Source organism: Pan paniscus, chromosome X, assembly GCF_029289425.2.
Source record: "Pan paniscus chromosome X, NHGRI_mPanPan1-v2.0_pri, whole genome shotgun sequence".
Classification (NCBI taxonomy): domain Eukaryota; kingdom Metazoa; phylum Chordata; class Mammalia; order Primates; family Hominidae; genus Pan; species Pan paniscus.
In genome coordinates, this window is record NC_073272.2 from 115,106,362 (window position 1) to 115,133,790 (window position 27,429).

The 27,429-nt window shown below is 43.5% G+C and overlaps 2 pseudogenes; both read left to right on the forward strand.

Moving 5' to 3' along the window:
- The first annotated feature begins 338 nt into the window (after positions 1-338).
- LOC100982886 (PHD finger-like domain-containing protein 5A) lies at positions 339-2,098 on the forward strand (annotated as a pseudogene).
- Positions 2,099-2,522: 424 nt separating this feature from the next.
- LOC129395335 (argininosuccinate synthase-like) lies at positions 2,523-10,940 on the forward strand (annotated as a pseudogene).
- The last annotated feature ends 16,489 nt before the right edge of the window (positions 10,941-27,429 follow it).

A 27,429-nucleotide genomic window follows, 5' to 3' on the forward strand; every position in this document is an offset into this window, starting at 1 on the left:
AATAAATAAATCTCATCTTTAACAAAATCTTTCAAAGTTTCAAAGTCTGGAAAGACAGGTGAAAGTCCCCACCTCATTTCATCAGGCTACCACGTAACCTTGTTAACAAAGCCAGAAAAGGAAAGTATGAGAAAAGAATTACAGGGTAATCAGACTTATACTTGTAAAAATTCTAAACAATATTGGCAAACCTACTGCAGAAACACTTTTTATTATAAAAAGTGATGTGAAGTATATCATGACCAGAGTGGTCAGAATAAGTATTTGCTAAAGTTCAAAATCCAGCAATTAATGGTTTAGAGGAATAGCTCTGCTATGGAATCCAGAGATCTTGCATATCTCCTCATAGACCTTATATGCAACGTGCAACCACATTCTGACCCAAAACTTGCCTAGAACATGGAAAGATAGTCTTCTAAAGAGCTGTCACAAGGATATTTCTGTTCTCTCTCCTTATCTTGTGAGAGACTCCCTATCTTGTGGGAGGCTGCTATGAGCAGTTTTTCATTCAATTTTCTGGTTCCAATGAAGCATGGGATTTTCCACGTTAATCTCTTTTAAGGTACAGTGGAAGTCTATAAGACCACTTAGTTGCATTCTAGAGTCGGCTCTTCAGCAACATAGTGACCTACCACTCCTGTTGTCTGTTGCTTGGCCCTCTGGTTCAATATTTTCCTGTGGAACTGGGGTTGCACAGAGCTAAGACCATGCCAATTGCTTTTGCAGTCTGTGTAAGTAACACATTGTCTGAATCTTTTAGGGCTCATTGTCTCTTTATTAGCCAAATCTGTAGAAGTGTGATAAGCCTACCTAGCAGCTGTTATCAGCTGGTGCTTAGGAAATGCTTGATTTCTTGACACATGATGATGGGAAAGCCTGGGAGTGGTGGCTCAAGCCTGCAGTCCCAACAATTTGGGAGGTTGAAGTGGGAGGATCGCTTGAGCCTAGGAGTTCGAGAACAGCCTGGGCAACATGGCGAGACCCCATCTCTACTAAAAATACAAAAATTAGCTGGGCATGGTGGCACCAGTCTAGAGTTCTACCTACTCTGGAGGCTGAGGCAGGAGGATCACCTGAGCCCAGGAGGTGGAGGTTGCAGTGAGCTGAGATCATGCCACTACCCTCTAACCTGGGTGACAGAATGAGACCCTGTCTCAAAAAAAAAAAAAAAAAAAAAAAGGCCAGGTACGGTGGCTCACACCTGTAATCCCTGCACTTTGGGAGGCCAAGGTGGGCGGATCACAAGGTCAGGAGTTCGAGACCAGCCTGGCCAACACGGTGAAACCCTGTCTCTACTAAAAATACAAAAATTAGCTGGGCGTGGTGGTGCATGCCTGTAATCCCAGCTACTCGGGAGGCTGAGGCAGGAGAATTACTTGACTCCGGGAGGCGGAGGTTGCAGTGAGCCGAGATTGCGCCATTGCACTCCAGCGGGGGTGACAGAGCAAGACTCCATCTCAAAAAAAAAAAAAAAAAAGAAAGAAAGAAAAGAAAAAAGAAAAAAGTGAATATCTAAAAGGCAAAATTATAAATGTACTTAAATATATGGGAGACGTAGTAGCTATGGCTAAACATCATCTGGATTTGATCATTTGCCACAAGCAGGCTGCTATGTGAAAAATGTGATGGCAAGTGTGTGATTTGTGACTCCTATAGGTGCATCCTTGCACCCTGGTGTGCATAGGTGATGAAGGTAAGTATAGATCTTACCAGGGGCATTGTGTGATCTGTGGAGGTCCTGGGGTTTCTGATGCCTATTGTTGTAAGGAGCTCAGCATCCAGGAGAAGGACAGAGATGTCTGCCCAGAGATTGCCAATTTGGGGATCTCTAAGACCTCTTCTATGAACGTAAAAAATATGACTTCAAGAAGAGGTGATTGGTGGGTGGCAAGAGGTGATTGTTGGTTGGCCCCTTCCTCCTCCACATCAAGCTGCTGCAGCCGGCAAAAAAGACGGCTACTATTACCAGCAGAAAGGGAGTGGGGCCCAGGGCATCAGGAGAAGTGCCTGCTAGTGTACCAGCACCTTGCCACTCCTTTTTCTCTCTTCAGCCAGATGTGTGGTAGGGATGGAAAAGAATTCTCCACAGAGCACTCTGGTACACTGTTATCAGAGAAAAATTGATAGATTCGTTCATGGGTTTTTTTGAACTTGAGAAGCAAAGCTCTGTTCTGCATATTGATATGTTCACCCTAAAACAATATCTTCTAAAAAGAGATAATATTTCAGTCTTCTGCTTGAGGAGTTGACTGTGAAGCTATGCCCAGTGAAAAACGTGTTCTTGCAGCAGCTCTTGTGGAAGTTGTCCTTGAAAAACCTTTGGTGTGTGGTCGGAAGCTATCAGATCAGGAAATGTGGACATTTAATCTTGTAACACTTACCAGGCGGTGTTGGTTTCATGTTATTTTCCTTCTGAGAAATTGGAAGCCCTTCTGTTGCTATTATATTAATAAAATTGATGTTTATTTGCTGGTAAAAAAATAAATATGCAGGAGAATATCTTGCTAACATTGGAGGTAGAGAAAGATTTCTTAATACGCAAAATTCACAAGCTGAAAATACTAAAATTTATATTTTTGTCTGTATTTACATCTTCTCTTCTACATTTCTTTTTTTTTTGAGATGGAGTCTCGCTCTGTTGCCCACGCTGGAGTGCAGTGGCACCATCTCTGCTCACTGCAGGCTCTGCCTCCCAGGTTCACGCCATTCTCCTGCCTCAGCCTCCCGAGTAGCTGGGATTACAGGTGCCCGCCACCACCCCCAGCTAATTTTTTTGTATTTTTAGTAGAGACGAGGTTTCACCGTGTTGGCCAGGATGGTCTTGATCTCCTGACCTCGTGATCCGCCCACCTCGGCCTCCCAAAGTGCTGGGATTACAGGCGTGAGCCACCACGCCCGGCTACATCTTCTCTTCTTCAAAAGACATTATGGAAATAGTGACAGGACAAGGCAAAAACTGAAAGGATATATTTTCAAATAAACTCCAAAGGATTAGTATTCAAAATATAAAATGAGCCAGGCGTGGTGGCTCACGCCTGTAATCCCAGCACTTTGGGAGTCCGAGGCGGGCAGATTACCTGAGGTCAGGAGTTTGAGACCAGCCTGGCAAACATGGTGAAACATCTGTCTCTACTAAAAATATAAAAAAAGTTTAGCCAGGCATGATGGCTCACGCCTGTAGTCCCAGCTACTCAGGAGGGGCACGAGAATTGCTTGAACCCGGGAGGCAGAAGTTGCAGTGAGCCAAGATCACACCACTGCACTCTAGCCTGGACAACACAGTGAGACTCAGTCTCAAAAAAAAAAAGACCAACTGATAGGAAAAATGGGAAAAACCCAACGTGGGCAACATGGCAAGACCCCATTTTTTATAGGTATATATATATATATATATTTAGCTGGGCTTAGTGGCACGCATCTGTACCCCAGCTACTTGGGAGGCTGAGGTGGGAGGATTGCTTGAACCAGGGAGGTTGAGGCTGCAGTGAGCTGTGATTGCCCCATTGCACTCCAGCCTGAGCAACGGAGTGAGAATCCATCTCAAAAAGTAACAAGAAAAGACAGAAAAAAATGAGGAAAAAATTTGAATAAGGTCGTTATAAAAGAAAGAGAAGGACGGGCATGGTGGCTTATGCCTGTAATCCCAACACTATGGGAGGCTGAGGCAGGCGGATCACCTGAGGTCAAGAGTTCAAGACCAGCCTGGCCTACATGGTGAAACCCTGTCTCTACTAAACGTACAAAAAAAATCAGCCGGGCGTGGTGGCATGTGCCTGTAATCCCAGCTACTTGGGAGGCTGAGGCAGGAGAATAGCTTGAACCCAGAAGGTGGAGGTTGCAGTGAGCCAAGATCGCACCACTGCACTCCAGCCTGGGCAACAGAGTGAGACTCCGTCTCAAAAAACAAAAAAAAAAAAAAAAGAAAAGGAAAGAAAGTTTCATCTGCTTGTCTTTGTCCATTTTGTGCTCATGAGAAAATGTTTAACTTAGGAATCAGAGAAATATAAATCAAAGCTCAATAACGTATTAGAAGAAAATGAAAACTCTGAGGCCGGGCGCAGTGGCTCACGCCTGTAATCCCAGCACTTTGGGAGGCTGAGGTGGGCAGATCACCTGAGGTAGGGAGTTCGAGACCAGCCTGACCAACATGGAGAAACCCTGTCTCTACTAAAAATACAAAATTAGCCGGGTGTGGTGGCACATGCTTGTAATCCCAGCTACTCGGGAGGCTGAGGTAGGAGAATCACTTGAACCTGGGAGGCAGAGGTTGTGGTGAGCCGAGATCACGCCAATGCACTCCAGCCTGGGCAACAAGAGCGAAATTCCATCTCAAAAAAAAAAAAAAGAGAGAGAGAAAGAAAAGAAAATGAAAACTCTGATAATATAAAGTATTGGCTAAGATGTGGTGCAATAGGAACACTTATATTCTCTGATGGCAGTGCAAATTTGTACAACTAGTATGGAAATAAATGGACATTATCAAGTAAAGTTGAAAATGAGCATACCGGCTGGGCACAGTGGCTCATGTCTGTAATCCCAGCACTTTGGGAGGCCAAGGCGGATGGATCCCGAGGTCAGGAGATCGAGACCATCCTGGCCAGCATGGTGAAACCCCGTTTCTACTAAAAATACACACACAAAAAATTAGCTGGGCGTGGTGGCAGGCACCTGTAATCCCAGCTACTCGAGAGGCTGAGGCAGGAGAATCGCTTGAACCCGGGAGGCGGAGGTTGCAGCGAGATAAGATCACGCCACTGCATTCTAGCCTGGATGAGAGAGCGAGACTCCATTTAAAAAAAGAAAAGAAAAAGAAAAAAAAGAAAAGAAAATGAACCTACCCTATGACCCACAGTTTCACTTCTAGGCATATACCCTAGAGAAATCTTATACATGTATACCAAGAAACATGCTATGCTATGCTAGCATTCCTAACAGCAAAATAACTGGCAACAATCCAAGTTTCTATCATCAGCAAGAGGATGGATAAATTGTGATTTACTGAAATACTCAAATACCATACAGCAATGAAAAATAACTAAACTGCAGTCACATGCATTACTATAGATCAATCTCAATAATGTTAAAAAGTCACAGAAGGCTGGTTGCAGTGGCTCACACCTGTAATCCCAGCATTTTGGGAGGCCGAGGCCAGTGAATCATTTGAGGTCAGGAGTTTGAGCCCAGCCTGGCCAACATGGTGAAACCCCGTCTCTACTAAAACTACAAAAAAATTAGCTAGGCATGGTGGCACACGCCTGTAATCCCAGCTACTCAGGAGGCTGAGGCACGAGAATCGCATGAGCCTGGGAGGCAGAGGTTGCAGTGAGCCCAGATCACGCCACTGCTTTCCAGCCTGAGCGACAGAGTGAGACACCATCTCAAAAAAAAAAAAAAAAAAGTCACAGAAGAATCCACATACTATATGATTCCCTTTGTATAAAGCTCAAAATCATGCAAAACTAAGAATCGCATATCAGTACAGATATAGCCATAGTCAAACTATAATGAAAAACTAGGGAATAAAAAAATTAAGAATAATAATTATCTGGTTGGGGAGGGGCCTTCAAATAAATGTATGGGTAGTGTTCTATTTCCTAAGCAGGGGTCATGGGTGTTTGTTGTTTTGTTGGTTTTTTTTAAAAAAAAATCTTTTTTAGAGAGTAGGTATCACCATGTTGCTTATTCTGGCCTGAAACTCCTGGGCTCATGCGATCCTCCCATCTCAGCTTCCCAAGTAGCTGAGAGTACAGGCATGTACCATCACACCCAGTTTATACTTTTTTATTATTACTCATTAAAATATACACTTTGGGCTGGGCACAGTGGCTCATGCCTGTAATCCCAGCACTTTTTTTTTTTTTTTTAAAGACAGAGTCTCATTCTGTCACCCAGGCTGGAGTGCAACGCCACAATCTTGGCTCACTGCAACCTCCGCCTCCCAGGTTCCAGCAATTCTCCTGCCTCAGCCTTCCTAGTAGCTGGGATTACAGGTGCCCACCACCATGCCCAGTTAATTTTCTTTTTTTGTATTTTTGGTAGAGATGGGTTTTGCCATGTTGGCCAGGTTGCCCTCGAACTCCTGACCTCACATGATCCACCTGCCTCAGCCTCCCAAAGTGCTGGGATTATAGGCGTAAGCTACCACGCACCAGGCCAATCCCAGCACTTTGGGAGGCTGAGGCAAGTGGATCACTTGAGCTCAGGAGTTTGAGATCAGCCTGTACAACGTGGTGAGAACCCATCTCTACAAAAAATACAAAAATTAGCCGGGTGTGGTGGTGCACACTGGTAGCTCCAGCTACTTAGGAGGCTGAGGCAGGAGGATCACCTGAGCCCAGGGAGGTTGAGGCTGCAGTGAAGTGTGATCGTGCCACTGCACTCCAGCCTGCGTGACAGAGTGAGATCCTATCTCAATAAATAAATAAATAAATAAATAAATAAATAAATAAATAAATAACATGTACATTTTGGTTGAAAAAGTCTTGTATATGTGATATTTAATAAAAATTAAAATAAATTACAGTTGATTCTTCCATAAACTAGAATAGTATGAAGCCTCTTAAAAGTTATATTTTTATCAATATTAGTGACATTTATATGTGCCCCCATAGATTGTAAAATCTCATTTTTAAAAGATAAACAGCCCTGCTCCATCTCCTGCCACTGCTGCCCAGGCCCAAGTGGTTCACTGCACTGTTAAGACAGATTCCAGATGCCGGGAACTCGTGCCTCCAATTCCAGATGCTATGTCCAGCAAAGGCTCTGTGGTTCTGGCCTACAGTGGCGGCCTGGACACCTCCTGCATCCTCGTGTTACTGAAGGAACAAGGCTATGACATCATTGCCTACGTGAACAACACTGGCCAGAAGGAAGACTTTGAGGAAGCCAGGAAGAAGGCACTGAAGCTTGGGGGCAAAAAGGTGTTCATTGAGGAAGTCAGCAAGGAGTTTGTGAAGGAGTTCATCTGGCTGGCCATCCAGTCCAGCGCGCTGTATGAGGACCGCTACCTCCTGGGCACCTCTCTCACCAGGCCCTGCATCGCCCGAAAACAAGTGGAAATCGCCCAGCAGGAGAGGGCCAAGTAAGTGTCCCACGGCGCCACAGGAAAGGGAAATGATCAGGTCCAGTTTGAGCTAAACTGCTACTCTCTGGCCCCCCAGATAAAGGTCATTGCTCCCTGGAGGATGCCCAAGTTCTACAACAGGTTCAAGGTCCGAAATGACCTTATGGAACACACAAAGCAACACGGGATTCCCATCCCAGTCACTCCCAAGAACCCGTGGAGCATGGACGAGAACCTCATGCAGATCAGCAATGAGGCTGGAATCTTGGAGAACCCTAAGAACCAAGCATTTCCAGGTCTCTCCACGAAGACCCAGGACCCGGCCAAAGCCCCCAGAACCCCTGACATTCTCGAGATCGAGTTCAAATAAGGAGTCCCCGTGAAAGTGACCAATGTCAAGGATGGCACCACCCACCAGACCTCCTTGGAGCTCTTCCTGTACATAAGTGAAGACGCGGGCAAGTACAGCTTGGGCCGTATTGACATCAAGGAGAACCACTTCACTGGAATGAAGTCCCCAGGTATCTATGAGACCCCAGCAGACACCATCGTTTACCATGCTCATTTAGACATCAGGGCCTTCACCATGGACCGGGAAGTATGCAAAATCAAATAAGGCCTGGGCTTGAAATTTGCTGAGCTGGTGTATTCTGGTTTCTGGCACAGCCTTGAGTGTAAATTTGTCCACCACTGCATTGCCAAGTCCCAGGAGTGAGTGGAAGGGAAAGTGCAGGTGTCCGTCTTCAAGGGCCTGGTGTACATCCTAGGCCAGGAGTCCCTCTGTTTATCTACAACGAGGAGCTGGTGAGCATGAACGTGCAGGTTGATTATGAGCCAATCGATGCCACCAGTTTCATCAACATCAATTCCCTCAGGCTGAAGGAATATCATCATCTCCAGAGCAAGGTCACTGCCAAATAGACCCCTGTACAATGAGGAGCTGGGGCTTCCTCAATTTGCAGATCCCCCAGGTACAGGTGCTAATTGTTGTGATAATTTGTAATTGTGACTTGTTCTCCCCAGCTTTGTTCCCTGGTCCCCCTGAAGCCTGCCAACGTGGTCATCAAAGGGAAGGGTGGAGGGGCAGCTGCAGTGGGGAGCTATAAAATGACAAAAGATGCATTCGTTAAAAAAAAAAAAAAAAGATAAACAAGCTAGGCGTGGGGGCTCATGCCTGTAATCCCAGAATTTGGAAGGCCAAGGCAGGAGGATTGCTTGAGCCTAGGAGTTTGAGACCAGCCTGGGCAACACAGTAAGACCCTGTCACAATAAAATATAAAAAATTAGCCAGGCATGGTGGCACCCATATTAGTAGTCTCAGCTACATGGGAGGCTGGGGTGAAAGGATTGATGGAACCCAAGAGGTCGAGGCTGCAGTAAAGTATTATCTTGATGCCTGGGTGACAGAGCAAAACCCTGTATCGAAGAAAAAAAGAAAAAAAAAGAAAGAAAAAAATAAATATGTATATTGAAAAATATACAAAAACCTTTTGTTAGTGATTATAGCTGGTGGGGAGATAACAGGGACCTTTCATTTCAAACTCACATATTTCTGTAATATGGGGAAGATTTTAAAAGAATGTTTATTACTTTTATAACATCATAAGTAGCAAATATGTGTAAAAGTCTATCAAGATAAAGGTAAAGGTAATGGTCCCTAAATTTTTTTTTTTTTTTTTTTTGAGACGGAGTCTTGCTCCATCGCCCAGGCTGGAGTGCAATGGCACAGTCTCAGCTCACTGCAAGCTCCGCCTCCTGGGTTCACGCCATTCTCCTGCCTCAGCCTCCTGAGTAGCTTGGACTGCAGGCACCCGCCACCGTGCCTGGCTAATTTTTTGTATTTTTAGTAGAGACGGGGTTTCACAGTGTTAGCCAGATGGTCTCAATCTCCTGACCTCGTGATCCGCCCATCTCGGCCTCCCAAAGTGCTGGGATTACAGGCGTGAGCCACCGCGCCTGGCAGTCCTAGGTATAAATTAATAGGCCTAGGTATAAATAAGTCCATGGTATGAATTTATGCTGTTCTGTAGGCGTATAGACTTCTTTTACAATGTTCACGTGGAAAATTACTAAGTTTCTAGGAGTGTCTTGCCTTTCAACCATGACATAACTTCTTACTGGAACTGCCCAAGCATGTGCTTTTGTGATCTGACGTCTGCCTTATGATCTAACTTGACCACTTGCTGTTTCCTTGTCTTATTATGGATTCCCACTTCCACAGACCATATAGACTTTTTTTTTTTCCAAGATGGAACATAGCTCTGTCGTCCAGGCTGGAGTGCAGTGGCACAATCTCGGCTCACTGCAACCTCCGCCTCCCAGGTTCAAGTGATTCTCCTGCCTCAGCCTCCCGAGTAGCTGGGATTACAGGTGCCTGCCACCACCTCCAGCTAATTTTTTTGTATTTTTAGTAGAGACAGGGTTTCACTGTGTTGGCCACGCTGGTCTCGAACTCCAGACCTTGTGATCTGCCCACTAGGCCTCCCAAAGTGCTGGGATTACAAGTGTGAGCCACTGCGGTGGGCAATTTAAAAAAAAAAAAATCATATTTTTATTACCAGGTGATATGTCAAATAAGTCGGGTGCTGAGGATGAAATAGGGTTAGGCATGGTGTTGGGCATCACCTGGCAGACAGACTACATTTACACAAAAAGGGCCCACAGTCATCTAAGCAAAGTATCTAATCATTCTATGAGAAGCCACTTATAATTTTACTTTTCTTTCTTTTTTTTTTTTTTTTTTTGGAGATGAAGTCTCGCTCTGTCACCCAGGCTGGAGTGCAGTGGCGCGATCTTGGCTCACTGCAACCTCTGCCTCCTAGGTTCAAGCAGTTTTCCTGCCTCGGCCTCCAGAGTAGCTAGGATTACAGGCGTTCACCACCATGCCCGGCTACATTTTATTTTATTTTTTATTTTTTTATTTTTTTTGTATTTTTAGTATGACAGGAGTTCACCATGTTGGCCAGGCTGGTCTCAAACTCCTGACCTCAAGTGATCCACCCACCTTGGCCTCCCAAAGTACTGGGATTACAGGCATGAGCTACCACACCCAGCCTATAATTTTACTTTAATAGAAAGTTTTATCTGCTTGTCTTTGTCCATTTGCTGCTGCTGAGATGGGGCAATTTATGAAAAACAAAAAACAAAACAAAACAAAAAAACAGAGATTTATTTCTCATAGTTCTGGAGGATGGGAAGTCCAAGATCAAGGTGCTGACATCCTGTGAGGGCTTTGTGTTGCTTCATTTCATGGAGGAAGGCTGAAAAGGAAGAGAGCATGAGAGAGCAAAAGGGAAGGATGCCAAACTCATTGTTTCATGAGGAACCCAATCCTATGATAATGGCATTGATCCATTCATGAGGGCTCTGCCCTCTTAAATGTCCCACCTCTCAGCACTGTTGCATTGGAGATTAAGTTTCTAACACGTGAACTTTGGGGAACACATTCAAACCATGGCACTGCTTATAAAATGTTTTAGTTTTCTTTTTTATTTTATTTTATTATTGTTATACTTTAAGTTTTAGGGTACATGTGCACAATGTGCAGGTTAGTTACATATGTATACATGTGCCATGCTGGTGTGCTGCACCCATTAACTCATCATTTAGCATTAGGTATATCTCCTAATGCTATCCCTCCCCCCCCACCCCACAACTGTCCCCAGAGTGTGATGTTCCCCTTCCTATGTCCATGTGTTCTCATTGTTCAATTCCCACCTATGAGTGAGAATATGCGGTGTTTGGTTTTTTGTTCTTGCGATAGTTTACTGAGAATGATGATTTCCAATTTCATCCATGTCCCTACAAAGGACATGAACTCATCATTTTTTATGGCTGCATAGTATTCCATGGTGTATATGTGCCACATTTTCTTAATCCAGTCTATCATTGTTGGACATTTGGGTTGGTTCCAAGTCTTTGCTATTGTGAATAGTGCCGCAATAAACATACGTGTGCATGTGTCTTTATAGCAGCATGATTTATAGTCCTTTGGGTATATACCCAGTAATGGGATGGCTGGGTCAAATGGTATTTCTAGTTCTAGATCCCTGAGGAATCGCCACACTGACTTCCACAAGGGTTGAACTAGTTTACAGTCTCACCAACAGTGTAAAAGTGTTCCTATTTCTCCACATCCTCTCCAGCACCTGTTGTTTCCTGACTTTTTAATGATTGCCATTCTAACTGGTGTGAGATGGTAACTCATTGTGGTTTTGATTTGCATTTCTCTGATGGCCAGTGATGGTGAGCATTTTTTTCATGTGTTTTTTGGCTGCATAAATGTCTTCTTTTGAGAAGTGTCTGTTCATGTCCTTTGCCCACTTTTTGATGGGGTTGTTTGTTTTTTTCTTGTAAATTTGTTTGAGTTCATTGTAGATTCTGGATATTAGCCCTTTGTCAGATGAGTAGGTTGGGAAAATTTTCTCCCATTTTGTAGGTTGCCTGTTCACTCTGATGGTAGTTTCTTTTGCTGTGCAGAAGCTCTTTAGTTTAATTAGATCCCATTTGTCAATTTTGGCTTTTGTTGCCATTGCTTTTGGTGTTTTAGACATGAAGTCCTTGCCCATGCCTATGTCCTGAATGGTAATGCCTAGGTTTTCTTCTAGGGTTTTTATGGTTTTAGGTCTAACCTTTAAGTCTTCAATCCATCTTGAATTAATTTTTGTATAAGGTGTAAGGAAGGGATCCAGTTTCAGCTTTCTACATATGGCTAGCCAGTTTTCCCAGCACCATTTATTAAATAGGGAATCCTTTCCCCATTGCTTGCTTTTCTCAGGTTTGTCAAAGATCAGATAGTTGTAGATATGCAGCGTTATTTCTGAGGGCTCTGTTCTGTTCCATTGATCTATATCTCTGTTTTGGTACCAGTACCATGCTGTTTTGGTTACTGTAGCCTTGTAGTGTAGTTTGAAGTCAGGTAGCATGATGCCTCCAGCTTTGTTCTTTTGGCTTAGGATTGACTTGGTGATGCGGGCTCTTTTTTGGTTCCATATGAACTTTAAAGTAGTTTTTTCCAATTCTGTGAAGAAAGTCATTGGTAGCTTGATGGGGATGGCATTGAATCTATAAATTACCTTGGGCAGTATGGCCACTTTCATGATATTGATTCTTCTTACCCATGAGCATGGAATGTTCTTCCATTTGTTTGTATCCTCTTTTATTTCCTTGAGCAGTGGTTTGTAGTTCTCCTTGAAGAGGTCCTTCACATCCCTTGTAAGTTGGATTCCTAGGTATTTTATTCTCTTTGAAGCAATTGTGAATGGGAGTTCACTCATGATTTGGCTCTCTGTTTGTTATTGGTGTATAAGAATGCTTGTGATTTTTGTACATTGATTTTGTATCCTGAGACTTTGCTGAAGTTGCTTATCAGCTTAAGGAGATTTTGGGCTGAGACGATGGGGTTTTCTAGATATACAATCATGTCGTCTGCAAACAGGGACAATTTGACTTCCTCTTTTCCTAATTGAATACCATTTATTTCCTTCTCCTGCCTAATTGCCCTGGCCAGAACTTCCAACACTATGTTGAATAAGAGTGGTGACAGAGGGCATCCCTGTCTTGTGCCAGTTTTCAAAAGGAATGCTTCCAGTTTTTGCCCATTCAGTATGATATTGGCTGTGGGTTTGTCATAGATAGCTCTTAATATTTTGAGATACGTCCCATCAATACCTAATTTATTGAGAGTTTTTAGCATGAAGGGTTGTTGAATTTTGTCAAAGGCCTTTTCTGCATCCATTGAGATAATCATGTGGTTTTTGTCTTTGGTTCTGTTTATATGCTGGATTACATTTATTGACTTGAGTATATTGAACCAGCCTTGCATCCCAGGGATGAAGCCCACTTGATCATGGTGGATAAGCTTTTTGATGTGCTGCTGGATTCGGTTTGCTAGTATTTTATTGAGGATTTTTGCATCAATGTTAATCAAGGATATTGGTCTAAAATTCTCTTTTTTGGTAAAATGTTTTAGTTTTCAAATGAAAATCTAGAGACTACGGCCAGGGGTGGTGGCTCATGCCTGTAATACTAGCATTTTGGGAGGCCGAGGTGGGTGGATCATGAGGTCAGGAGTTCGAGATCAGCCTGATCAACATGGTGAAACCCCGTCTCTAGTAAAAACACAAAAATTAGCCAGGCGTGGTGGTGTGCACCTGTAATCCCAGCTACTCAGGAGGCTAAGGCAGGAGAATCGCTTGAACCTGGGAGGCAGAGGTTCCAGTGAGCCAAGAGCACACCACTAGGCTGGGCGTGTTGGCTCACGCCTGTAATCCCAGCACTTTGGGAGGCCGAGGTGGGTGGATCACCTGAGGTCAGGAGTTTGAGACCAGCCTCAACATGGAGAAACCCTGTCTCCACTAAAAATACAAAATTAGCTGGGTGTGGTAGTGCATGCCTGTAATCCCAGCTACTCAGGAGGCTGAGGCAGGAGGATTGCTTGCACCTGGGAGGCGGAGGTTGCGGTGAGCCGAGATCGCGCCATTGCACTCCAGCCTGGGCAACAAGAGAGAAACTCCGTCTCAAAAAAAAAAAAAAAAAAAATCACACCACTGCACTCCAGCCTGGGTGACAGAGTGAGACTCTCTCTCAAAAAAAAAAAAAAAAAAAAGAAAAGAAAAGAAAAGAAAAAATCTAGAGACTAAACTTCTCTGATGATGAGTTCTTTGATGTTGCTAACTTTACCGAGTCACAATGTATTCAACACAATTGTGAGGCAGAGGAGAAAATTTAGGATACCAGGTGGTCCCTCATGCTCAAGTTCAGCCTGCTATGGAAGCCTTCAATTAAATTTCTAACAGTCTTTCCAGACTTGAAAATACTCATTCATGCATGACATTTAACACTTTTTAAATAATGATTTGAGGTTGTATAGATGTTACAACTTTGGAAGATAACACAGTTCAGTAAGAGTGGAAAAAAGTCTTTGCTTTTGACATTATAAAAGTAGAAAAAAAAGAGAGCAGCAGATCTCCCAGCATGGTGCTCGAGCTCTGCTAATGGACAGACAGCCTCCTCAAGTGGCTCCTTGACGCCCATGCCTCCTGACTAGGAGACACCTCCCAGCAGGGGTTGACAGACATCTCATACAGGAGAGCTCCGGCTGGCATCTGGCAGGTGCCCCTCTGGGGTGAAACTTCCAGAGGAAGGAACAGGCAGCAATTGTCTGCATGGAGGAGCACGTTCTGCAGCCTCTGCTGGTGATACCCAGCAAAACAGGGTCTGGAGTGGACCTCCAGCAAACTCCAGGAGACCTGCAGCAGAGGGGCCTGACTGTTAGAAGGAAAACTAACAAACAGAAAGGAATACCATCAACATCAACAAAAAGGACATCCACACAAAAACCCCATCCGAAGGTCACCAACGTCAAAGGCCAAAGGTAGATAAATCCATGAAGATGAGAAAAAACCAGTGCAAAAAGGCTGAAAATGCCAAAACCCAGAATGCCTCTACTCCTCCAAAGGATCACAACTCTATGCCAGCAAGGGGGCAAAACTGGACGGAGAATGAGTTTGATGAATTGACAGAGGTAGGCTTCAGAAGGTGGGTAATAATAAACTCCTCCAAGCTAAAGGAGCACGTCCTAACCCAATGCAAGGATACTAAGAACCTTGAAAAAAGGTTAGATGAATTGATAACTAGAATAATCAGTTTAGAGAAGAACATAAGTTACCTGACGGAACTGAAAAACACAGCACGAGAACTTTGTGAAGCATACAGAAGTATCGATAGCTGAATCATCAAGTAGAAGAAAGGATATCAGAGATTGAAGATCAACTTAATGAAATAAAGCATGAAGACAAGATTAGAGAAAAAAAAATGAAAAGGAACGAACAAAGCCTCCAAGAAGTATGGGACCATGGAAAAGATCAAACCTACGTTTGACTGGTGTACCTGAAAGTGACTGGGAGAATGGAAGCAAGTTCGAAAACACTCTTTAGGATATTATCCAGGAGAACTTCCCCAACCTAGCAACACAGGCCAAAATTCAAATTCAGGAAATACAGAGAACACCACAAAGATACTCCTTGAGAAGAGCAACCCCAAGACACATAATTGTCAGATTCACCAAGGTTGAAATGAAGGAAAAAATGTTAACGGCAGCCAGAGAGAAAGGTCGGGTTACCCACAAAGGGAAGCCCATCAGACTAACAGCAGATCTCTTGGCAGAAAACCTACAAGCCAGAAGAGAGTGGGGGCCAATATTCAACATTCTTTTTTTTGTGTGTGTGAGACAGAGTTTCGCTCTTGATGCCCAGGCTGGAAAGAAATGGCGCAATCTCGGCTCACCACAACCTCCACCTCCTGGGTTCAAGTGATTCTCCAGCCTCAGCCTCCCGAGTAGCTGGGATTACAGGCATGCGCCACCACGCCCAGCCAATTTTGTATTTTTACTGGAGACAGGGTTTCTCCATGTTGGCCAGGCTGGTCTCAAACTCCCAACCTCAGATGATACACCTGCCTCAGCCTCCCAAAGTGCTGGGATTACAGGCGTGAGCCACCGTGCCAGGCTAATATTCAACATTCTTAAAGAAAACAATTTTCAACCCAGAATTTCATATCCAGCCAAACTAAGCTTCATAAGTGAAGGAGAAATAAAATCCTTTACAGACAAGCAAACGCTGAGAGATTTTGTCACCACCAGGCCTGCCTTACAAGAGCTTCTGAAGGAAGCACTAAACATGAAAAGGAACAACCAGTACCAGCCACTGCAAAAACATACCAAATTGTAAAGACCATTGACACTATGAAGAAACTGCATCAACTAACAGTCAAAATAACCAGCTAGCATCATAATGACAGGATGAAATTCACACATAACAATATTAACCTTAAATGTAAATGGGCTAAATGCCCCAATTAAAAGACACAGACTGACAAATTGGATAAAGAGTCAAGACCCATCAGTGTGCTGTATTCAGGAGACCCATCTCACATGCAAAGACACACATAGGCTCAAAATAAAGGGATGGAGGAATATTTACCAAGGAAATGGAAAGCAAAAAAAAGCAAAGGTTGCAATCCTAGTCTCTGATAAAACAGACTTTAAGCCAACAAAGATCAAAAAAGACAAAGAAGGGCATTACATAATGGTAAAGGGATCAATGCAACAAGAAGAGCTAACTATCCTAAATATGTATGCACCCAATACAGGAGCACCCAGATTCATAAAGCAAGTTCTTAGAGACCTACAAAGAGACTTAGACTGCAACACAATAATAGAGGGAGACTTTAACACCCCACTGTCAATATTAGACAGATCAATGAGACAGAAAATTATAGTCCTGAGCCACTGCACCTGGCCTCTCATGGGTTTCAAGAGCAGAGGAGACTGCACTCTTACTGATGGATCCAGTGAACAAAAGGTTGGAAACACTCTTCATTTTGATTATTTAGACTGTGGATCCAGCCATCAGTCCCATAAATTTCTTTGGCACAGAGAGGGGAGATGGCTGTGACCATATCCATTGCCTCCCAGGTATGAGACACAGGTACTGGAAACTATTGATTCTAGTTAAAATGCCCCAATATACCTTAGGAAAGGTTAGAAAGGTGAGCCTGGTCTTAGTAAAAGAGGTTATTGGACTAGGAGCCGACAATGGTAATTTTTATATCAGGTGATAGAGACTATGAAATGCAAGATGGCATCTAATGATGAACAGAAACAATAATGTCCTGGAAAAGGGGAAATTCAGTGAATTACCACATCCAAAGTGCAAGAAACCAATAACAATGTAAAATGAAACAGTACTAGAGCAAAATGATACAAGCCATTCGTAAATTGATTGGGTAAAAATGATATATTATGATTGCCTGGAACTGTGGATTCTGTTGGCTAAATTATAACCATAGAACGAATTTTTTTTTTTTTTTGAGATGTAGTCTCACTCTGTCACCAGGCTGGAGTGCAGTGGCGTGATCTTGGCTCACCACAACCTCCGACTCCCGGGTTCAAGCGGGAGGAGGCTCCCTGCCTCAGCCTCCTGAGTAGCTGGGACTACAGGTGCATGCCACCACACCTGGCTAATTTTTTTTTTTTTTGTATATTAGTAGAGATGGGGTTTCACCATGTTGACCAGGATGGTCTTGATCTACTGACCTTGTGATCTACCCGCCTCGGCCTCCCAAAGTGCTGGGATTACAGGCGTGAGCCACCACGCCAAGCCATGAACCAATTTTTCAAGTGAAATTTTACTTAGAGGTCTGTTACGGACTAAATATTTGTATCCCCTCAAAATTTATAAGTTAAAAGCCGAAACACCTCCCTGCCATATGATGGTATTAGGAGGTAGGACCTTGGCAGGTAATTTGGTTTAGATGAGAACATGAGGGTGGAGCCCCCATCCTGGGATTAATGCCCTTAAAAGGATAAGACATGAGGTCTCTCTCTCTCTCTGTGTGTCTCTCTTTCTCCCTCTCTGCTCTTTCTACATCGACTATGTGAGAATTCAGCAAGAAGATGACCTTCTGCAAACCAAGAGGGGGCTCTCACTAGGACCCAAATTGGTTAGTACTTTTTGTTGTTGTAGATATGGGGTCTCTCGATGTTGTCCTGGCTAGTCTCAAATTCCTGGCCTCAAGTGATCTTCCTGACTCACCTCCCAAAGTTTTGGGATTACAGGCATGAGACACCATGCCCAGCCTGGCTAGCACTTTGTTCTTGAATTTTTCCAGCCTCCAGAACTGTGAGAAATAAAATTCTGTTATTTAAGCCACCCAGTCTACGGTACGTTATTATAGCAGCCTGAGTGAGCTAAGACATGGTCTCATATAGAAAAGCCAAATTCAGGTCAGGCATGGTGGCTCACGCCTGTAATCCCAGCACTTTGGGAGGCTGAGGCAGGTGGATCACCTGAGGTCAGGAGTTCGAGACCAGCCTGACCAACATGGCGAAACTCCGTCTCCACTAAAAATACAAAAAAAATTAGCCGGGCATGGTGGCACGACTATAATCCCAGCTGCTCAGGAGGCTCAGGCCTTCTGAATCGCATGAACCCAGGGGGCAGAGGTTGCAGTGAGCTGAGTTCGTGCCACTGCACTCCAGCCTGGGTGATAGAGCAAGAGTCTGTCTCAAAAAAAAAAAAAAGAAAGAAAGAAAGAAAGAAAAAGAAAAAAAAGAAAGAAAAGAAAAGCCAAATTCTAATCTTTGGATAGGTTTGAGAAAAGTGCCTAGGAGGTGCAGAAGAGAAGACCCTAAAGGCATATTTTCAGCTATGTGACAGAAGTGGTTTGAAGGCTTACAATACCCTGGATGGACAATACCCAACTCTCTGGCCTTCAATGTATATTTGGACTTCCCAGAACCACCATGGCATGAGTGGCTGTTAGTAGTGCCTGGAACTACATGCCACAGTAACAGGGAATCAAATAGTGTCTGGTGTATACCTCAGGAGTCTCTTGGGCATTTAGTCCAGAAAGCCTTATAACCTCTAGGAATTCTTACATAAACTAAATAGTTTCCAAACAAAAATAAAGAAGAAGCTTGGGTACGGTGGCTTACACCTGTAATTCCAGCACTTTGGGAGGCTGAGGCGGTGGATCACTTGAGGTCAGGAGTTCAAGACCAGCCTGGCCAACATGATGAAACCTTGTCTCTAATAAAAATATGAAAGTTAGCCAGGTGTGGTGGTGCATGCCGGTGGTCCCAGCTACTCAGGAGGCTGAGGAGGGATAATCGCTTGAACCTGGGAGGCGGAGGTTGCAGTGAGCCTAGATCATGCCACTGCACTCCAGCCTGGGTGACAGAGCAAGATTCTGTCTGAAAAAAATAAAAAATAAAAAAATAAAGGAGAAGACCCTGAAAAAGGTTCATAATTGCATGTTGTAATGATTTTGTTGTTTTAGTTTTTAAAGGGAAAGAAAATGGCTTCTCACTACTAGTTTTCTTGTATTTTATGTGTAGTGGTGGCCTTGATTTGATGTTGTCCTAGTAAGCAGCTGGCCAGAATTTCCATCTTCTCTCCATTGCTTTCAGTATTCCTGTGCTCCTGAGGTGGATTTGGTCTCTATATTCCTCTTCATTATGGCTGCAGTGGATGGAATCAGAGAAGAAACTGCTGAGGGAATACTTCCCTGGCATTCGATGTGAAGGATGAGAGTTCTGTATAGAAGAGTGTCATTATGGCCGTGGCCAACTGAATAAGGAAGGAGGTTTTGGTTTAAATGTGTGTGTATGTCTGTGGATACACACACATAGTACAAAAAGGCCAAGAAGAAGATAAACCAACATATTGCTAGTGGTTACCTCCAGGTGATAGGTTTAGAGATCATTTTTCATAATATATTTTATTATATTATTAATATATGGGCCAGGCACAGTGGTTCATACATGTAATCCCAGCAATTTAGGAGGCTGATGTGGGGGGATCGCTTGAGCCCAAGAGTTCAAGACCAGCCTGGGCAACAAAGCAAGACCTCATCTCTACAAAAAATGTAAAAATTAGCTGAGTGTGGTGGTACACACCTATGGTTCCAGCTACTCAAGAGACTGAAGCAGGAGGATTGCTTGATCCTAGGAGTTTGAAGCTGCAGTGAGCCGTGATTGTGCCACTGCACTCCAGCCTGGGAAACAAAGTTAGACTCTGTCTCAAAAACAAGAACAGGCCGGGCGCGGTGGCTCATGCCTGTAATCCCAGCACTTTGGGAGGCCGAGACGGGCAGATCACGAGGTCGGGAGATCGAGACCATCCTGGCTAACACGGTGAAAGCCCGTCTCTACTAAAAATACAAAAAAATTAGCAGGGTGTGGTAGCAGGCACCTGTGGTCCCAGCTACTCGGGAGGCTGAGGCAGGAGAATGGCGCGAACCAGGGAGGCGGAGCTTGCAGTGAGCTGAGATTGCGCCAGGCTGCACTCCAGCCTGGGCGACAGAGCAAGACTCTGTCTCAAAAAAAAAAAAAAAAAAAAGAACAAATACATATATATTTGCATATATATGCATCATGTTCATAATAAGATAAAAGCAATCATTGCTTATTTAATGGAAATAGGTCCTCTGCTCTTTATATACCTATATATATCTTCCTGGGAACACTGCATGGAAAGGTACACAGAAAGGACCAATGAGGTGGAAATGACAACCCCTTACTGGGAAACAAATAGCATTTGTACAAAATTTTTATAATAAACCATTAAACACCAGGTATAGAGGCTTGCAGTGACTCATGAGGAATTTATCAGATTTCGTTCGTTTTGCAAAATGTCCCTAAGTGAAGAACTTTAAACTTCAGTCTTCTTCCTCTCTTGTCACTTTTTATTCAACATTCTTCATGTAGACTGGACATGGTGGCTCACACATGTGATCCCAGGGCTTTGGCAGGCTGAGGTGGGAGGATTACTTGAGTGCGGGAATTCAAGACCAACCTGGGCAACACAATGAGACCCGATCTCTAAAAAAAAAATTCTTTTAATTAGTCAGACATGGTGGTGCACAACTGTAGTCCCAGCTACTTGGGAGGCTGAGGAGAGAGGATCACTTGAGCCTAGGAGTTCAAGGCTTCACTGACCTGTGATCATGCCACTGCAGTCCAGCCTGAGTGACAGAGCAAGACCCTGTCTAAAAAAAACAAAAGAAGGTACTTCATGTGGATGAAGTTTTCAAAGTCATATTTTCTGTCATGTCTTCTGTTAAAACATGTTTTATTAACAGTTAATTAATTAAATAATATTGAGTACTTTCCTGTCCCAGGCTTTTTGTCTAAGGCCTGAATAAGATGAATGAGATATGTTCTTTTCTTTGAGTTCTAGAGTAGTGTAGGACTCTAGAGGGACACAAACACCATGAAATAAAGTGTTTTGATGGAAGTTTATAGCAGGTAGGAGCACAAAGTCAGAAAGGGTACACTTTGACAGTGGTGGAATGAGCGTGGGATGGGTAGGTGATGGTGAGCAAGGTCCTGGATGTGAAAGTGATGCTTTAGCTTTAGTTTTATTACAAGTTTGACTGGAAGTTAATAGGGCCCAGAGAGGTTAAAACAAAATTCTGCAGATTTGTTCTTGTCCAGATTTCACCCGGGTTTGCTCTCTGGCTTAAAATCCTATTTCAACAGTATGATATGTTTGTGCTCACTTTGACAGCACATATTCACCCCACCCCGCCTCCCAAAAAATACAAACGAACCATGATATGTTCATTAGATTTCACAAAAGGGGCTCCTTGTAAGTCTTGACAGCTTATACTTAAAATGCATGTAACACATATCACCAATAAAACAGCATCACCAATTTTTTCTATCACAGTGATGAGAAAGAAAAAAATAATCCCGGACATGTAGGAGTTGGCGTGGCACTCACAGCTAGACTTTGTTGTTCTCCTGTGAGCATAAACAATTTCAAAGAGTACCAACATCCGGCAAGGTCCCTCTGTGATGGTAATGAAGTGAGACAAAAAGGAGGACCACTGCATAATCATGTCTGAACACAGACAAAACACGTTCAAGCCACAGAAATTAACAAATATCCCCCTCTCCTGGCTAATGTGAGTGATTGCTACTGCTTTTTGCTTTTATTACGAGGTGGGGGGCGAATTACAGCTTTAGCCTTAGTATAATCTAGCATGGTTTTATATCATTGACTGTAAATATTTCTTGTTTTTAGATATTTATGACTTACACCTTTTCTCCTCTAACAGTTATTCTTGATTTTGCCTTTCCTGAATTCACGATCTAAATTCAAAATTATAAAACTATTAAGATGTCTTTTATACCTAAACCATATTTTGGGTTCCTAAAATGTTCATCAGGTAATAATAATAGACTGAATATTTATGTCTCCCCAAAATTCATATGTCGAACTCTGAACCGCCAACATGATGGTATTAGGAGGTGGAGCCATTGGGAGGCAGTTAAGCCATGACAGTGGAGACCTCACGAATGGGATGAGTACGCTTATCAAAGGGACTCCCAGAGAGCTCTCTCTCCCTCTTTCTGCCATGTGACACAAGAAGTCAGCGATATGCAGGCGGGCCGGGCGCGGTGGCTCACGCCTGTAATCCCAGCACTTTGGGAGGCCGAGGCGGGCGGATCACAAGGTCAGGAGATCGAGACCATGGTGAAACCCCGTCTCTACTAAAAATACAAAAAAATTAGCTGGGCGCAGTGGCGGGTGCCTGTAGTCCCAGCTACTGGGGAGGCTGAGGCAGGAGAATGGTGTGAACCCGGAAGGCGGAGCTTGCAGTGAGCCGAGATTGTGCCACTGCACTCCAGCCTGGGCGACAGAGTGAGACTCCGTCTCAAAAAACAAAAATAAGTCAGCAATATGCAACCTGGAAGAGAGCCCTAACAATAACCAACCATACCTGCTCGTTGCAGTGGCTCATGCATGTACTCCCAGCACTTTGGGAAGTCGAGGCAGGAGGATCCCTTGAGCTCAGGAGTTGGATACCAGTCCTGGCAACATAGGCAGACCCTGTCTCTACAAAAAAAAAAAAAAAAAAAATTTAGCCGGACGTGGCGGCACACACTTGTAGTCCCAGCTACTTGAGAGGCTGAGGTGGGAGGCTTGGTTGGGCCTGGGAGGTGGAGGCTGCAGTGAGCCATGATCTTGACACTGCACTCCAGCCTGAGCAACAAAGCAAGACCCTGTCTTCCAACCAAGCTGGTACCCTGATCTCGGACTTTCAGCCTCTAGCACTGTGAGAAATAAATTTCTGTTGTTTATAAGCCACCACTCTATGATACTTTGTTATAGCAGCTCTAAGTAACACAAAGATTTGTTCCTCAATCCTATAAAAGATAATAAGAGTAAATTTATCCAACTATTAAGTAAAAGCTGTTATGAGAGCTTTTCTCTGCTAAACTTAGTAATAATGGTGGTGGTAATAATGATAATAATAAACTTTACAAATCTAAAGAGTTTAACTTAAGTTAATCATACATAAAGAAAATATGGCCAGGCGCAGTGGCTCAGGCCTGTAATCCCAGCACTTCGGGAGGCTGAGGCGGGCGGATCACTTGACTCAGGAGTTTGAGATCAGCCTGGGCAACATGGCAAAACCCCATCTCTACCAAAAATGCAAAAAAATTAGCCGGGCAAGGTGGCATGCACCTGTTCCCAGCTACTTGGGAGGCTGAGACATGAGAATCACTTGAGCCTGGAAGGCAGAGGTTGAAGTGAGCTGAGATCGCGCCACTGCACTCCAGCCTGGGCAACAGAGCCAGACCCCATCTCAAGAAAAAAAAAAAGAAAGAAAAGAAAAGAAAATATGATAATTAAATATTCCTTCCTTTACTGGAAAAAGTAAAACTCCATGGTGGCTTACCTCTTTTAGGAGATTATCTGAGTATCTGAGCCCTGGACAGATCTTCTAGATCAGGGGTGTCCAATCTTTTGGATTCCCTGGGCCACATTGGAAGAAGAATTGTCATGGGCCACACATAAAATACACTAACACTAATGATAGCTGATGAGCTTAAAAAAAAAAAGCAAAAAAAATCCAAAATCTCATAATGTTTTAAGAAAGCTTACGAATTTGTGTTGGGCCTCATTCAAAGCCATTCCAGGCCTCACGCAGCCCACAGGCCACGGGTTGGAGCAGCTTGATCCAGAGACTTTCTTAAATAACCCTGATTTAATTGTATTCATTAATGGTTCAAACATAAAAAGTAAAACTAAAAATTGCTAAACAAGATAACCCATCACAGACTTAAGTTTGTCCTTAAAATATAAGCTTCTCATAGAAACTAAATCAGTTCACATTTTGTATTATAAACATTTTACATTTTCTGCGTATTATGATGTTTTGATATTTTTAAAAACCTTTCTGACTAGGGGGATACTGCCCCTCCTGGGGCTAGCCAAGATTTAAAAATAACAAAGGCCCAGCCAGGAGCATCTTTAATATGCAAACTAACCAATCCAGAGCCGTACCTCCTCTGTTTGGCCCAGATACCCCAGGAGGCCACATTCCTCTTCTTTTTTTTTTTTTTTTTTTTTTTGAGATAGAGTTTTTGCTCTTGTTGCCCAGTCTGGAGTGCAATGGCGTGATCTCGGCTCATCGCAACCTCCACCTCCCAGGTTCAAGCAATTCTCCTGCCTCAGCCTCCCGAGTAGCTGGGATTACAGGCATGCGCCACCACGCCTGGCTAATTTTGTATTTTTAGTAGAGACGGAGTTTCTTGACCTTAGTCAGGCTGGTCTCGAACTCCCGACCTCAGGTGATCTGCCCGCCTCGGCCTCCCAAAGTGCTGGGATTACAGGAGTGAGCCACCGTGCCCAGCCCACATTCCTCTTCCTAATCATCTACTGTTACCGGAAAAAGGGTCTTGTTCCAGATCCCAAGGAGCGGGTTCTTGGATCTCATGCAAGAAAAAATTCAGGGCAAGTCGCAGAGTATAGTGAAGTTAAGATAGTTCACTATACTCTGATTAGAGACTACTTTATTGCAGAGTAGGGTGTCCTCAGAAAGCAAGGAGGAACAAAATCACCTCAAATACAATGCTTGCTTAGATAGGAAAATAGAGCTAAGAATAACGGTCTTACGTGCTTTATTACAAAGGCTTGTGATCAGCTTGTGACAGGATAGTAGCATTGTTATTCTCTTTTATAACTATTGATTTCAGCAAGAATTTATGGGTATACTATTATCTTTAACGTGACATTGGCCGGGCATGGTAGCTCACTCCAGTAATCCCAGCACTTTGGGAGGCCAAGGCAGGTGGATCACTTGAGGTCAGGAGTTCGAGACCAGCCTGGCTGACATGGTAAAACCCCGTCTCTACTAAAAATGCAAAAATTAGCTGGGCATGGTGGTAGGTGCCAGCAATCCCAGCTAATTGGAAAGCTGAGGCAGGAGAACTGCTTGAACCTGGGAGGCATAAGTTGCAGTGAGCCGAGATCACGCCATTGCACTTCAGCTTGGGCAACATAGCAAGACGCCGTCAAAAACATAGATGAATAAATAAAAATTTTTAAAAAGTGAAATGTATTCTTAAACTAAGAGTGCATTTTGTTCTTAAGATATTGGGACATCAGGACATTTCCTTAAGTTGTGGATCTTATGTAATTAGCCTCCTTAACTTGTCCCCTCAACCATAAACATCTTGTGACCAAGAGTTCCCAACCCCCTGGGAATGTAACCCAGCAGGTTTGGCTTTATTTGGCCTTTATTCAAGATGCAGTCACTCGGGTTAGGACACTTCTGACACTAGGGCCAGGTACCAAGCAACTAGAAACCATCCTTATGTAGCCCAAAGCCCAAGGCAGTTATTCAAACTAGCCAGTCATAAACTGTTCACCCTGCCCTGCATTGCCTATTGTATGGAAGTCCCAGTAAAGGTTATGGCCTAAATCCTCCCCTTGCTCGTGTCTTCTGCCTTCAGACCACCCTGATGTCTTTCCCATGTGGCCCTGCATGATGTACCTGGCCTCCTGTCTGTACAACCTGTGAGTAAATAAACTGTTTTATTTCTGAGCCTCTCTGACATCTCCTCCAGTGGCCATACCTGAGGGATCATCTCATAAAAGAATTACAAGCCAGATGTGGTGGCAAGCATCTGTGGTCCCAGCTACTTGGGAGGCTAAGGCGAGAGGATCACATGAGCCTAGGAGTTTGAGGCTGCAGTGAGCCATGATTTTGCCACTTCACTCCAGTCTGGGTGACAAAGCTAGACCTTGTCTCTGAAAAACAACAACTAATAATTTGCAAAACAGATGGCTAAATTGATTGCCTTGGCCCAGACTTATCAACTGACAAAATGTAAAAGAAGATTTTTATATTTATAGTAAACTTGCGATTTTAAGATAGTTCATAACATCACAATGGTTTAGAAACAAAGAGATTTTCTGACCTCTCCAAGAACCCTCATGACTGAAATGGTGAATTTGAAAACTTGGAGATGTTTTGCCATTATCCAAGAAGGTAATCATAATAAAAACATTTCAGCCAAAATGCTTCATAATTTCTCTCTCAGTAGCAGAGATAGATTGGCCACAATACTGAACCAACAATGGTGGGGCAATTTTGAGAGATATTGTCCAAGATATTTTCAAGGAAGTGTCCTACCTGCAGTTGTGCAATCTTGCAAGACTATTAGGGTAGGAAATGGGCAGGAACTACAGCCTTGAGGCCCATTTTAAACCTCTCCAAATGGGTTATGAGTGTGTTCTGGTTATCATGGTCTATTCTTATGGTTGGTTGAGTCCTCATCTTGCTATAGAACTGAATATAGTGATTTTTTTAATTGCTTGCTTTTATGCTCCTGATGTGGGAAATCTCGAGGTATCTCCCTAGTAACAGGGACACACATCTTGTTGGTATCATTATTTTTAAATCCCTTAACATATTACATTTTACTCCCTTAACATATTACATTTTACTCAAAAACTCCTCTATCCTTGCCATGCTCAAATTCATAAAAAAATAAAGACAATTAATAGAATTCTCAAATTATAATTATCAAAGCTTTCAAAAATCCTTGGACTTCCCAGGCCCAGAGAACTGTCATTAGCCCTGATGACAATGAGATCAAAGCTCTCAAAGATCCACAGGTTATCAACTTCTAAGTTAATAAAAGCCTGCTTCATGCATTTGGGAATTTCACTTCCAATCCCAGATACTACTGATTTACAGTCTAATGTGGCTGAATATTCCAAGAGACTCATATAATACCTCCAGCATTATGACCGACAAAGTGCATTTTCAAAGTACGTACCTAAACATCCTCTGCATGATCCGCAACCTGGAGATCTGGTCTTCTGAAATAGGCAACAGAAATACAACTTCCCTGAACCTTGGTTAAAAAAAAAATGTCTTCTTGTGCTGGGCACGGTGGCTCACGCCTGTAATCCTAGCACTTTCAGAGGCCAAGGCAGGTGGATCACCTGAGATCAGAAGTTCGAGACCAGCCTGGCCAATGTGGTGAAACCGTGTCTCTACTAAAAATATAAAAATTAGCTAGGCGTGCCTGTAATCCCAGCGACTTGGGTGGCTGAGGCAGGAGAATCACTTGAACCTGGGGGACGGAGGTTGCAGTGAGCCGAGATTGTGCCACTGCACTCCAGCCTGGGTGAAAGGGCGAAACTCCGTCAAAAAAAAAAAAAAAAAAAAAAAGTCTTTTCAGTACTGTTAACAAGTTGATATATCAGTAAAACTCCAAGGTGTTGATACTTAGTGTTTTGTGTGTGTGTGTGTGTTTTGTTTTTTTTTTTTTGACAGAGTTTCACTCTTGTTGCCCAGGCTGGAGTGCCATGGCGCGATCTCCACTCACCACAACCTCTGCCTCCTGGGTTCAAGCGATTCTCCTGCCTCAGCCTCCCCAGTAGCTGGGATTACAGGCATGAGCCACCACACCCGGCCATCGATACTTAGATTTTTAAGAGTATACAAAATATTTAACTTAAAAGATACACATCACCTCTTCCTACACTAATGGA